Source organism: Vicugna pacos, chromosome 25 (genome assembly GCF_048564905.1).
Source record: "Vicugna pacos chromosome 25, VicPac4, whole genome shotgun sequence".
Lineage (NCBI taxonomy): Eukaryota > Metazoa > Chordata > Mammalia > Artiodactyla > Camelidae > Vicugna > Vicugna pacos.
Genome location: NC_133011.1, coordinates 13,921,053 through 13,936,110, shown reverse-complemented (window position 1 = coordinate 13,936,110; position 15,058 = coordinate 13,921,053). Strand labels below are relative to the sequence as shown.

The following is a 15,058-nucleotide window of genomic DNA, read 5'->3' as shown; positions in this document are numbered from 1 at the left end:
CCTATTTGTATTATATAAAGTATAGCTTCTCAGGATATTATATATGAGCTTAATAATAGCAGCAATAGTAGTAGCAGTAGTAGCAATAGTTAAGATTTAATAAATTGTTAACCATATACCAGACAATGTGCTTTATACAGAGTATCTTATAAAATTTCTTTGCAAAGATATGGTAGCTCTCCTCAATGTTACAGAATTACAGATAGTTGAGGCTTAGAGAGGTTTGTATGTAGAACTGAAATAGAGAAGAAACTTTAGAGTTAGGAAGCAGAGAATTTTAAAAGGCTCAGAAACAACATGTAAAAATGGGGAAGAAGTATTAGTGACAAATTTACCAAGTATCTAGGCAAGAATCGAGTCTTATACCAAAATCTAAAAAATGGTCTAAGTCCCATACTTTTTATTATCAGAAAAAAAATTCAAAACCAAATTTTCCCTATCTTGGGCAATCTTCATTTTGCTTGCTTTAGACCTAATGACTTAAGATTTCACTATAATTGGGGGCTTTTTATCACAAGCTCTATTTCTCTCCATCAGTGGCGCTCCCGTCAAAAACGTTCAAGCCTTTTTCTATAGACCACCCGCCAGACCTCAAGTCTAAATCCACTTTGATTCCCCAGGATATGGAAGTTATTATTGTTAATCCTCTTAATGAGCACATGGAAAATGTTTTAAGATCAGTTTTCACTCAGCCAGATAGAATTTGATCCTTTTTCCTTTCTTTCTGTGTTTTACTTACCAGAGCTATATGTCTTATATAGGAACAAATCATTTATTAGATATCTATTGAAAAGACTTGATTTTTCTGTTCCTCCCAAAAAGAAGAGTACAGTGGAATGCACCATAAAATGTAGCTTTTGTTTAACTTTTTACTATTAGTTTTGATTTTCAACAATCAAATTGTTTGGGATAGAATTTTAGAATGGGGTAAAATAATTCGCCTGTTGCCAAATGCCCTTATTTTGTAGGAAAAAACTCATTAAATATATATAATTATCTAAGATATACTTAATAAATAACTGAATCAACTCTGTGCAAACAGAATATTGGAGTCCCCCCCACCTGTACTTACGCACTAATTTTTCTCCAATCAAGTATCTTTTTTTTTCTCATTCCTTGCCCAGCTTTAGTTTAATTTAGTCTTTGAGAGGAAAACTTTACCTCTGTAAATTTGCATTGAATCTATCACTCACTTAGGCTAATGGCACTTTAAATTGTTTTGCTATTGCTCTGTGGGATGAGCGAGGGAGAAATGGCCTTGGGGAAACCAGCAGATCAATAGAAACAGGGTGGGGGGGAATCACAGAAAATACATAGAGCATCAGATCATGATGTAACCCTGACACATTTTGGAGACCTGCAATAGAACTGATGGCGAAAAATATTTAATGACTAACTAAATTAATACCAAAATGTTTTATGTTTTCAGAGGAAGAAAACTGAGATATGGGTAATTCATTCAATCTTCCATTAAACCTACACATGTCTATTAAGTGCCTGTTGAATTTTAGCTACTGTATTAAATGCTGTGGCTAACGCAACCATCAGAATCAGCTCCATAATTTGCAGGGCCCAGTGCAGAATGCAAATGTGGGATCCTTTGTTTGAAAATTATTAAGAATTTCAGGACAGTGACAGCACAGCATCAAACCAAACTCAGGACCCTTTGAAGCATAGGGCTCTGTGTTGCTGCAGTTTCTCTGCCCAAGAAGCCAGCCTTGATGGCAGTCAAGATTTCAGACTCTGCATTCTCCACTGGGAAGATTATCTAAAAATTTAGAATGTGAAACATGTAATGACATAGAATGGAAGTAGAATTTACCTTGGTTTAGTAGATCAGAGATTGCTCAGAAGAAGTGATGTGTAGGCTAAAATCTAAAGAAATGATGTTCACTCAAAGGGAATAGCTGATAAATAAAGGTATTTAACATTATTGGGTGGCATAATGCAAAGGTGAAGGGGAATGAGAGAGGATAGTTTGGCAGATTTTATCTCTATCCTAAAAACTAAGGAGAAGCTATTGAAAGATTTCCATCTCAAAAGTAATCAGATTTCCATCTTAAAAGTAATTTAGATTACAGAGTAAAGAAGAATGGGTTGGTGAGTTTAGAAGGTGGCACTGAATGGATGTACTAAGGGAAGTTAGGGTGTTAGTGCAATGGCCAGGGAGGCTTGGATCAGGGTGACGGCAGTTGAAAGGGAGAGAAGGTGAAGCAAGATTAACAGGACAGTGAGGATAAGACACAGGGAGGTATCAGATCTCCACTGCTGCACTCATTTTGCTATACTGAATTTGGGTTTACAGTTACATCTCGTACCCCCATCCCTGCCGCTGTTCTTCTACAAGACACTGTTGAAATAGTTTTTATCGTGCACACTAGCATAGCACTTATAACATATGTTCTGAATAAGTATTTTTAATAAAATATTTAATGAGCCAAAGTTCATTCTCTTCCCCTTGCTCTGCGCTTCCAAATAACTTGAAAAGAAACTATGATGATTCAGGAAATGAAGACCCAAAAGACACTGATTAGACTCTTGGGCCGTTAGATTTAGGGAGCCTTGAAGCCTGTTTATTTAATGTGATGTTTGAAAGTGGGGAACCCCTTCTATGGAATTTAGGCTAATTTAGTTTAAAATTTAGAACCAGAAGGACCTGCTCTGGCCTTCTCTCTTCTTTTATCATTACAAAAGTAGATTTGCTAAGCAAACTGAGGTTGCAAACATTTCAAAGATAATTACATCTAGAAGAAGATTAAAAACTTGTGGGGTTTTTCAAATCCCTTTAGAAGCACACAATTCACACATAAAATTATTTACCTTTACTAATGTTAATGACTTGTGATTGACCCAAAGCAGTTCAAGCTCTTTTATATACTTGAAAATAACTAAAGATGGGTGGGCTGAAGGCAAGGAGACTGACTATGCGGACAGCTGGCCCTCTGTATCCACAGGTTCCACATCTGCAGATTCAACCAACCTGGGATAGAAAATATTCAAAATAAAAAATTCCAGTAAGTTCCCCAAAGCAAAACTTGAATTTTCCACTTGCTGGCAACCCTCTACATAGTATTTACATTGTATTTACAACGATTTATACAGCATTTATGTTGTACTGGGTATTTCTTTCAGTTTATGTCTACTATTTACTTCATTATTTTTTAAATTGAAGTACAGCTGACTTACAATATTATATTAGTTTCAGGTGTACAACACAGTGATTCAATATTTTATAGACTACACTCCATTTAAAGTTATGGTAAAATATTGGCTATGTTTCCCTCTGGTGCACAGTACATTCTTGTAGCTTATTTATTTTACACATAGTAGTTTGTACCTCTTAGTCCCCTACCCCTATCTTGCCCCTTCCCCTTTCGCTCTCACCACTGGTAATCACAAGTTTGTTCTCTATATCTGTAAGTCTGTTTCTGTTTTGTTTTATTCATTAATTTGTTTTATTTTTCGATTCCACCTATAAGTGATAGCATACATTAGTTGTCTTTCTCTGACTTATTTCACTAAGCGTAATACCCTCCAGTTCCATTCATATTGTTGCAAATGGCAAAATTTCATTATTTTCTGTGGCTGAGTAATTTTCCATTGTTTATGTATACCAGATCTTCTTTATCCATTCCTCTGTTCATATAGACACTTAGATTGCTTCCATATCTTGGCTATTGTAAATAATGCTGCTATGAACATTAGGGTGGATGTATCTTTTCAAACTAGTGTTTTCATTTTCTTCAGATATATACTCAGGAGCGGAAGTGCTGGATCATATGGTAGTTCTATTTTTAGATTTGTCTTTGGGAATCTCCACACTGTATTCCATAGTGATCATACCATTTACATTCCCACCAGCAGTAAACTAGGGTTCCCTTTTCTCCACATTCTTGCCAACATTTGTTATTTGTGGTCTTTTTAATTCTAGAGATGATTTAAAGTATATGGGAGGAGGAGAGAAAGAAAAATACCATATGATATCACTTATATGTGGAATCTAAAAAAAAAAAGACACAAATGAAACTTATTTATAAAACAGAAACAGACTCATAGACATAGAAATTGTTACGAGGTGGGGAAAGGGGGTGCAAAGGGATAAATTGGGAGTTCAAGACTCGCAGATACTAACTACTACATATAAAATAGATAAACAACAAGTTTCTACTGTATAGCATATAGAGTGACATTCAATATCTTATAGTAACATATAATGAAAAAGAATATATGTATATGTATGACTGAAACATGAGGCTGTACACCACAAATCGATGAAACATTATAAACTAACTATACCTCAACTAAAAAATAATAAAGTATATGGGGGGATGCACATAGGTTATATGAAAATACCATGTGCCATTTTATATAAGGAACTTGAGCATCCTCTAATTTTGGTATGTGCAGGGGCCCCTGAAACCAATCCCCCATGGATACTGTCTACAAAAAAATTAATCAGTTGATCTAGGGAAGAAATGGAACGTGTTATTCAAGCCAAATTTGAGGACTGTAACCTGGGAAGAGTACTTCAGAAAGCTCTGAGAATGGCTCTCCCCATCAGAGATCAAGGCACAGTTATGAGACAGAGGGCTGTACATCAAACGATGAATTATTGACAGTTTACATAATTCAGATTGAAGCATCATCATGGTAGGTCATGTGATCCCTTATAAGATCAAGAAGGAATGTTATCTTTTAAGGAGTCACCATGTTGATGCTAGAAGAACGTGGCTCTTCATGGGTGAGCAGGTATTCCTGCCAAGGTGGGAGGTTTGGTAGATGCAGGAAGCAGATACACAAGACAGAGTGAGGGGAGAGAGGCTGCCAAAGGGCAGAGAAGTTTTTGTGTTTAAATTTTTCTTGCCTTTGCTCTAAAATATGAATTTTATTTCAGAATACCAATGGACAATGATACTGCTTTGCCTGGGACAATCTCAGTTTTAGCTGTTTTCCCAGGGTAATTATTAATGGCACCCTATTTTACTGTCAAAACATCCCGTCTGAATGATAAATTTCACGGTAAGCCTAGCTAAAAGAAACCTTAGACACCATTTCTTACCAAACTCTGCTTTTATGCATGAGAATACCAATCAAAAAATGTTTGAGTAACTTGAAAGCATTATAACCTTAAAACAATCATATTATCATTTCAGGAAACTCTACAATGGTGAGTTAATTTACTAAAAACAAGAAGAAATTCTACCCATCCAAATAATGGAGACAGACTCCTCAAGAGTCTTTACTGATTAGCTTTTAGAACCTGCTATCTTATACCTAGAACTGGTATTTTAAAATGCAAATTGTGCTTAATGAATCTAATCAAAGAAGGTGTTATTTCAGTGTGCACAGATGAGTGGGATAAAACTGTTGTCACTATCAGAAATAGTAATTTAACAGAATCATTCCCATTAATATGTTGATCTATAAAATGTGAGCTCAAACCTTCAATTTGCTATTTTGAGGTTTTTGCTGACAATTTTTGAAATCCCCTAAGGATATTTCTACCTAGGAAACTATCTTGTGATTTTATCATGCTGAATTTTGATGAGAGCATTTCCAGCAATACGTTCCTTTAAATTGTGAGTTAAAGACAAATTAGTAAAGAAACAAGGAGCCTGGGTGGCATTTGACAGGACAGAAAGGCTGAGACTCAGAAAGATCATTGAGTCATTTTCTTGATTTCATTCTTAGAAGCTGCTGTTATGGGGAGTGATTCCACAATTCATTTCAAAAGGTGTTTGTTGATATTAGTTGCATCTCTCAGAAGCCTGACCTGGATTTTTATGGTTGTTTTTAAAATTAGGTAATCCCTTAGAAGGCTTTTATATTAGATTGTTTCTTACTTCCTGTGGGTAATAAGTATTAACTTCACCAATGCACCCTTGCCAATTTTGAAGGAAGTTGAAATTTCCCTGTTGCTTAGAGGACATTCCGTCTCACAACAGATGTTTTCAGCAGGTAATGAGCCAAATCCGTTATTCTTATCAAAGACTACATCACATCTCTCCTGGGACTGACAGTTGGGAGCATCTTCAAAATGGTCTTCAACCCTGCAGTGCCAGGTCACCTCCAAGCTCAGCAGTTTGTCTTTTAAAGGACACTAAATTGCTTAGACGTACCCAGACAATATTTTTGCTTTCCTATCTTCTTAAAATGCTGAAAATAAAATATTTTTGTGTCTTTTTGCCTGATTAAAAAAAAAAAAACCTCTGAGATATCTGCTTTCTTTGAACTGAATTTGATTTAGTGTAATGGTGTTTCTAACTCAGCTCTGTGTCTCACTTTGAGAAAGAGACCTGGGTTTTATTGTTGCAAGGCATTCTTCTTTCTTGATATTGACTTGTGTGTTAGCAAATATAGTCATAATCGAATAACAAGTATTTATCTATGAAATTGCTTGTTTCTCTGCCACTGAAATCATTTTCCAGTAGTAGGGGACAATAAGAAAACATTTTATCCTCTTTTAATTTGTAGTATTATGTAGATAGCATACTCCTTATAGGTCAAATAGTTTGGGGGTCACCCTCTCCAGATGTTATAAGGTGTACACTATAAAAAAAACAAGTTATTTAGCATTTTAAATTATATATCTCTTTATATATGTAAATATATATTATATAAATAGACAGACAGAAATATATATGAGGATCAGAGATATACAAGAGGATCTCATCCTTCCAGACAGTGAAGAAGGGAGTTACACTTCTTCCTCTCTTCTATTGCTTCTGCGTAGGCAGAATAACTGTAAAGCTGCATCCAAAAGCCTAAATGGAATTTTAGTATTTATTGCATTTAACTGGAATCTGCTAACTTTGTTTCTAAGGTCCAGGCACGGTTTGTATTGTGGATGTTCGTAACTGATACAGAGCAATGGGTCCCACACCTCATGATGCTACTGTGTATCTGCAATATCAAACCACTCCAGTTTCAGGGCAAGGAAGGAAATCTAGTGACCCTGGGAACCAAGATAAATAGGGCTTTCATCCTTTATCAGATATTAATCAAGCCAAACACTTCCTCTCTAAGATGGGATCTGATGATGCACTGAATGGGTTTTTTGCTCTTACTGGAAATTAAGAAAGGAGGGTAGTTATATGTTTTCATACCTGAAGATTGTTTTTGTCTTGGAAACACCAAGTCTAGAGTCCTCTAGGGGACTTTGAATTTATCTTCTTCTTCCTTTTGGGAAAAGCCAATTCTGGAGACATCAACCAAACCTAATGGGGATTCTTGGGCGTGATTCACCAGGTAGTTAACAGCCATTTCATTTAGCCCTCATTACAGAGATTTCTAATCATTTATTAGCCTGCCTATTCATTAATTTTCCTATCAAATACTACCTTGGGCTGATAAAAAATAACTTGGGTTAAAGAAACACTTTCTGTCAAAAAATTGTTTGAATTTTTGTTTAAGAAAATCCAGAAATTTGAATTTTTGTTTAAGAAAATCCAGAAATATACAGAGGTTTTTGAGTTCCTTTTAGAAGTTAGACTAAATCTGCCATGTATGCTTTTAACTGTGTAAGGTAAAGTATATGGGCCAGTGAGTTGTAATGACAACTATAGGAAACATTTGTAAGTTCGATTCCTCATTCTGCCCACGCAACTCCCAAGTGAGAGCTTCAAGTTCTTTTAGTTTCTAAGCAGTCAAAACAGTAGAAAAGCTGGATTTTCATACTAGATCAAATACATCAAAGTATTTTACAACCTAGATTTACGCTCTAGCTGTCTGTGGATGGATTGCAGGGTTTTTGAAACTTCAAACTGCCTGAGAAAAATTGTACGATTGTCTATATATTCTTTTTTATGAAGAAATTTTAATCAGTTCAAAGGATTCTGTTACTCAAAAAATAGTTAACAACCACTGACACAATGGCAAACATTCATACCACTCACTATGCCAATTCCCCAGAGGATGAAGAACAAAATCCAATAGTAAGAGACTCTCTAATAAGAGGAAAGAGCTAGGCAACTAGACCTGTGGGGTATATTTATGGAACATACTAACTTGATGATAAGCCTCAGTTTAACTGACTTGTTGAATTATTATCAATTTCTAAATATTCACCTTTTCAGGTCTTGGTGCCCTGAGTCCTGCCAGGTCTGGAGATCCTCAAGTTCAGGGTGCCCCGTGCACAGCAACTCCCCAGAGCCATCTGCAACGGGAATCTCATTTTCCCAACGTGCTGAGCACTCATTGTGGGGCAACTCTAATTGCTATGAAGTTTCCCTCATGTGACATTGTACTTCCTTATCTGTTTCCTATGAAATCATGATGAGAACAGAAGTTATCCTTCACATGGAATCGCCCCCAATTTGCCGAAGTTCATATTTTCTTAGCTGTGACATTTGTTAGAGAGATGAAAGTTTAGTTGGCGTATCTGGCAACCATCTGTGATTAGTTAATTGAATTGTTCCCAGACACTTGATACCACCTTTGGAAGGATTTTCAGCTTGAGTGGCTGTGCCTCCCTTCTGGTCTTGCCCTGTGGTTGCTTTTATTAATTTTAAAGGACAAAATACATGAGAAATTTGTCCACCCAATTTGACAGTTACCCTTCTGATCTAAACCTTTTCTTTAAAATGATCTTAAAAGTCACATTTGTTCTAGTTATAGAAATACTATTTCTTGTTCAAGGCCCAGTAAGGTTATCAACATTTTCTCCAAAATCTTTTCTCTCCTATTTTCTCTTCTCTTTCCACAGAGGGTAGTGTTTCTCTTAGAACTTTGGCTTCAGTTGTAGAACAACAAACCAAAGTATGAAACAGTTATTAGTTGTCCTTTGTTTAATCAACTAAGAGCTTTTTTCTCCCCCTAAATTAACACAATATTTTCTTTCATTTAGGGACAGAAATTTCATCTATGCCTGCATCTCACCAGACGTTCTGATCCTCCTCCCCGCAGTTCCCCTGCTGTCAATTTTCTGAATGTCAGCCATTCCTCCCCATCGCTCGAACCTTTTGTCGATGCTGGACGTAGAACTCGCCTCGCCTATTGAAACTATACATCGCCTTTTCCCTTGGCACTTGTCACCTTTTAGTCAGTTAAAACAGTGTTTTTCAAACTGTAAGCTGCAATCCATAAACAAGTAATAAAATCAGTTTAGAAGGTCATGACTAGCATTTTATAAATGAAACAGAATTGCCTAGAATAGAGTAGATAGAATAGAAAATATCAGAGTGTGTGTAACAGTAAGGGGAACAACTATACTGTGAAACTTTTTTTTTCAGTTGTGAGAAAGAAAAAGAGACTGCGTCCAGGGTCCCCAGGTACAATATTTTTCTTACAACTGGCCACAGCCAAAAGCGCTAAGACACTGAGTTTAAATTTTGAAACTAGGGTGCTATCTCCCTTCCATTCCACAGAGAGGGACTTAAATTCCTTAAATCCAATATATCAGTGATTTGTAAGCTTTTATGCATAGACCTCCTTTCCAATCTAGTAAAATATCCTTTTTTTCCCCAGAAAGATGCTAAAACAAGCTAAAAAAAATCAGAGTGTGGCTCCAAGAAGCTTAAGGGTTGCTGCCCTTATAATTATTTGGAATTTGTTCCCAATTCTTAAGCCTTTAATTTTACCTGACACCTTCCATTTTAGTCCGTATTCTTTCTGTATCTGATTTTCTATCATTGTCTCCATGTCTTCTCTCCCTCATCTTCCTAACCACCTGCTTGCTTCTCCAAGCGTAAGACATTTTCAGACTCAAGCCACCTGACTGGCCCTCAGTACAATTTCCCTCCTTAATTCTTTTTAAAAACCTGCCTCAGGTGTTGCTGACATATCTAAAGAGAAGGGCATTTCTAGCCTTTCTATTCCTTTGCCTTTCTTCCCTTTGTCCTGAATTTGGGTATGTGTCTATTTAGAATAAAACCTGATGGATAATGAACAGTTTTGCACACACCAGGCAGGTTCTATAAATATTGTCTCTATAAAAAAGGAGTTACTTATTCTTCACAACCAGCCATCAAATAATGCAGATATGCGTTATTACTGAACTGACACACTGAAATTCCCTGGAGTTTGACAAAATGGAAACAGGTTGCACTGGCTCCCCAAATCCTAGCAATGGTTAAAAACTGCATTTTCATGCAAACATAAATTACCAGTGGAATTATGATTACCTCCACCAAATGCACACAGATCATTTGTAATCCTGCCCTGGAGTGCTGTGGAGTTGGCTCATTGCATATGCTCACAGCGTTTGTCAGTCTATTCAATCACCGCTGCTTCCCGTGGCAAAGTGTACAGGGGCTTTTAGAAAACCAGTATGTCTCTATTTCCCAAAATCTACTACTAGGGTGTAGCGTCGTCAGTACAGAGCACTGCTGCTTCACAATAGGAATAATCCTGAGCGTGTATCTTCGTTTTATTCATCTTCAATTTCTGTTTGACAGAACTTCATGCTGCTGGAAGATGTTACATTGACAGCTGAGAGATAATTTCTGTTTTTAATCCAGAGAACAAGAGCCACTTGGGAAGTGACTATAAATGTCCTCTGGGTGTCCCGGAGACACGCCCCATCCCCGCCCTGGGGGGAAGGCACCTCTGGGAAGGAAACAACTTTGATCAGTCAGTCTCTTTGGAAAACAGCAAGAGAAACAGATTTCAGTGATTCCTCCACGAGTCGTGGGGTCCGAGATAAAGGGAGCCCTTCCATTTCCAAATCAGCTCTCAGGCGGCGGCAACTCTGTCATTCCTCCCAGGCAGAGGTTTTCAGCGAGGAACTGAGAAGAGAGTAAGGTTTCCCAACAAGCCTCTCTTTTCTGTCTGTATTGTCATGTATATCGTGCGTGAAAGGTGGTCTTTCCTGTAACAAAGGTGTCATCAGCGTTCTTATTTCTAGCCCTTGTCTCAGCCGGCTGTGCCTGGTAGATGTCCTGTTAAAGATGCTGGCCAAGCTGGCCTGATGCTTCGGTCTTTAGAACTAGAGTGTTCTCCTTGGGTCCGTCCTTCTGCCTTCCTCATTTACGTAAGGACAGAAGCTTTATCCTCTAACTGAAACCTGTTCCCAGGGTCAGCCCTCCTGAGTCTCCAGAAGATGTTTCGCTAATAGTTTGGAGAACTTTTCCCTTCTTTCCTGGACCATGGGGGACAGGTTCCTTTTCCTATGAGGTAAATCACTGGCTTCTTATTCTTTCTTTCTATCAATTAGTGGCTCATCACCTAAGCTATTACAGCGCATACATATATATATACTTTACTTATGTATTACTAAATTCATGTATGCACGACACTAAAGTAAATCTAAGGTCTTTAAGGGCCAGGATGCTTTCATACTTGTCATCTTTGAAGATGTATACATACATATATATACACACATATGTCATGTATTTGTCATATATACTAAATATATATTAAATAAACATATATTTGTCATATAAGTGTATATATAAATGTCTCTCTGTGTGTGTGTGTGTGTGTGTGTGTGTATGAGGCTAAAGGTCTTCAAAGACCAGGACTCCATATTCATCCTCATGTCCCCGTATCCAACCCTGAATGACACACAAGTAAGATTAATCAATAAGATCAGTAAATACATGATGAACTGAACAGAGCTAAACTCTGCACAGTCGCCTCTCCTCATTTCCACTAGCCGGATTTTACTTCCACGTGTCTAAGTGTCTTAGAAAGCTTTCCTCACTGATGGACCAGGTCTCCTGATGGATGACACTGGTGTACTTGGTTGCCTCACCTGATCCCCTGAAAAGCGCCTGGGTATCACGCTGACTGTGTGACAACATGGAAGCTTTCACAGTGACGTTGAACCCTGCAGTCTCGTTTGGGGGCGCTTCTCTTTCTTGTTCTGAAAACAACCACCTTTCTTACTTCTTTCAAGTCCTTTAATGGGCCAAACTCTCCCTGGTTGCAGGCCTATTAATATGTGTTTTCTCTCCTTGAAACACTCTGATGTATGTTTTTTGTCATCGAAGATCTACTTATACTTTCTTCCAGGAGAAAGGCCCTTCACATCAGAGCTGCAGATTATTATTTATATTATATCTTAACCTTGGGAATCTATGTTCCTAGTTCAGATCCTGAAATACATTTTTTTAACATACGCATTTTAAGTACATACTGTATCACACAATGAAAGAGCAAAAATGAAAAAGAAGTCCCAAATAATAGACCAACGGCAAGAGACAGGCTGACTGGTGATGGCCAGAAAGCAGAGGCTCAGAGGCAGAGAGAGGGTTAGGGTCAGAAAGTAGTCAAGCAAGGGTTCTAACCCTCTGCCTCCCCAGCAGAAATCCCCTATTGAGAATTTCTCTATCCAAAGCTAACTGGACACAGGGTCTGTCTCTTAAAAATCTGGTCCCCAGTGCCCATCATGAAGCGTATGTCAGAGTAAGAACTCAAAATTGGAATGTAATTATGAATGAATGAATGAATGAATAAGGGAATGAAAGAGTGAAACATAAATAATTTTGAAGAACACAATATTGAAATCAACTAGTAACATTTGCTTTCCTACTGTTTCTGTTTGAGATTTGAGGCATGCGGCTGGCACAGATGGCCCTGAGACTGCAGCCGTCTACATATTTACTCCGCTCCCCCTCGCTCTCACCCTCTCCCCACGCCCACCCTACCCGCCACCAGGAACGGTCAGGAATCACAAATAACTCCACTACTCCCTTAAGCATCTGCCTCTGATCACAGTGTGAGTCCACCGATCTTGTAATAGACTCCACAAGTGTTTTCCTTGGGTTAAAAAGCTCATCAAAATTAATACTAAATTGAAAATGGGAAAGTTCACAGTGAGACGGCTGTCATGTGTAAGTGAAACATGAATGCGGTCTGGCAAATAATGAGTTCTAAAGTTCTTCTCTATTCTCTAAACTATGTACAAAGAATAAAAAGAGGGTGAAAAGGACATCTTCCTATTGCCACCTATCAAATAAGGCCAGCATAATTTATAAGTTGATAACAAACTTGCCTTGTTTGTATTATGGACAATCCTCCTGTTGGGCTGCTCCCCGCAGGCCTGCAAGCCCTGTATTTGCCCAGCCTCAAGCCCGAAGAAAGAGCCAGAAGTCAGCAACAGAGATATCAGAGGTTAATGGACTGGGGGATCTTGCATGTCTGAAGCAAGGTCCTGGAGTGACACCCCACCCACTGTGCATGGCAGGCAGACCATGGCAGTAGTCTCTGATACCAGGGGAGAGGGAGATTGCCAGTTATAAGGGGAGCTGATGTCAGGTTGCCTCATCAGTTACCAGGGAAACCAGCAGTAGAGCATGCCTCTCACCACCCCTTTGATAAGCTATCATAGTGGAGAGGTTCTGATCTAAAGATTAGAACAATCGCTAGCTGGGGCTGGGGGCAAGGATGCAGGCATTTACTGATTAGGCTCTATGATTAAGAGGGAAGGTCAGTCAGGCAAGTAGGGTGTGGGTGGTGCAGGGACTGGTGGAGCAAGGGATGTACAGAGAGCAAGAGAACGGCCATCTTGGGTAGCCCGATCTTCCACTTCCAAACTGAAATAGGTGTTGAACTGAAGAAAAGAGCTACAGACTTGGGGGGAGGGTTTAGCTTAAGTGGTACAGCGCATGCTTAGCATGCACAAGGTCCTGGATTCAATCCCCAGTACCTCCATCGAAAAAACCAACTAAATAAATAAACCTAATTACCTCCCCCCTGCAAAAAACGAAAACAAACAAACTAACAAACAAGAGCTACAGACTTGAGTGGAATCTTAGTGGTTATTGAACTCAGTAGAAATGAAGCATTCTGGGGCCTGGGGCACAGGAAATAAGCAACACTGTAGGACTGAGGATGTGGGATGACTGCACAAAAAGGTCCTCCCCGTAATAACTATGTTGTCTTCAGCCTTGTCACTCAAAGCGGTCTGCACACCTGCAGCATTGGCATCACCTGGGAGTTTGTTAAAAATGCAGACTCTCAAGCCACTCCCCAGTCCTACTAAATCAGAGTCTGCAGTTTAACAAGATTCCCCAGGTGATTCGTATAGAACTTGATGTTTGAGAGGCTTTGCTCTAAATCACAGCATTCATAGTGTCCACTGAGCACAGATGCATTCACTTCAGGGTCACTTTAGAATTTATTATCCAGATTGGGACATTAGTGAGTGTGAAAAAGGAGCATTAAAAGAATAATTGTATACTTAAAAACATTTAGTTATTAAGAAATAAGTTAATTCTTATATGCAAGTGGATCTATAAAACAGTTGCAGTTACAAACCACCTTTAAAAATAAAATACTTTCTAAAAAATTGAAATAAAACGTATCAATGTATACTAAAGAAAATATTATTTTATGATTATGTTATGAATGTTAACATAAGTGCTAGGTTAGAGTCTGATATATCAGTGTGAACTCTATTTAAAAATATATGTGGTACAGAAATATAGAAATGTGTGCAGAACCCCTGGAGGGAGCATAGTCCTGCTGACATCTTGGTATCAGACTTCTGGCCTCTAGAGCCGTGAAACAATAAATTCCTGTTGTCTTAAGTCACCGCGTTGGTCGTAATTGTTACAGAGGTCACGTGAGACTGACACGCCCCCTTCTCCCTACCTGCAGAGAATGTTTCAGCTAGACTTCAGTGTATCAGAGAGAGAGAAAAATTAGCTGGGGTTTTAGCTGCTTGCCTTAGTATTTCCTTCTGCTTTAGTGGAGAAAGGAACATGATGAGTATAGGGAATCTGAAAACAGGACTCTTGTCTCTGGCTGTTACCATTAACTTTGTAACTTTGGGGTCTTAAAATCTGGTACTTGAAAAAATCTCTGACCTTGAGTTTTGCCTGAAAATGAGATGGTTCCACCTGATTAAAAGATTTTCAAATGTGGTTTACAGATTCCATTATGACTTAATTTTTAGTTTTAATTTCAACATTAAAACATGTATCTTGGGCTGCACCTCGCTGGCCTACAAGACCTATGCTCGCTTAACTTCAAGACTGAAGAGCCCAGAGTCAGCAAAAGAGACATCAGGGGTTTAAAGGATCAGGGGAGCTTACATGTCTGAAGCAAGGTCCTGGAGCGACTCCCCACCGTGTGCAGGCAGGACAGGGCAGCAGTCTCCGCTCCTGGGGGCAAG

General features: G+C 38.4%; 1 long non-coding RNA gene across 2 annotated transcripts; it reads right to left on the bottom strand.

Annotated features, from left to right (window-relative positions):
- Positions 1-2,855: 2,855 nt before the first annotated feature.
- LOC140689122 (uncharacterized) lies at positions 2,856-15,058 on the bottom strand. Of its 2 annotated transcripts, none has more exons than XR_012064007.1 (2): positions 14,979-15,058; positions 2,856-2,980 (listed from the first exon to the last, which is right to left on the bottom strand). It is a non-coding gene; the product is annotated as an uncharacterized lncRNA (long non-coding RNA). The 2 variants fall into 2 exon arrangements; XR_012064006.1 differs by lacking the exon at positions 14,979-15,058 and adding an exon at positions 8,068-8,211.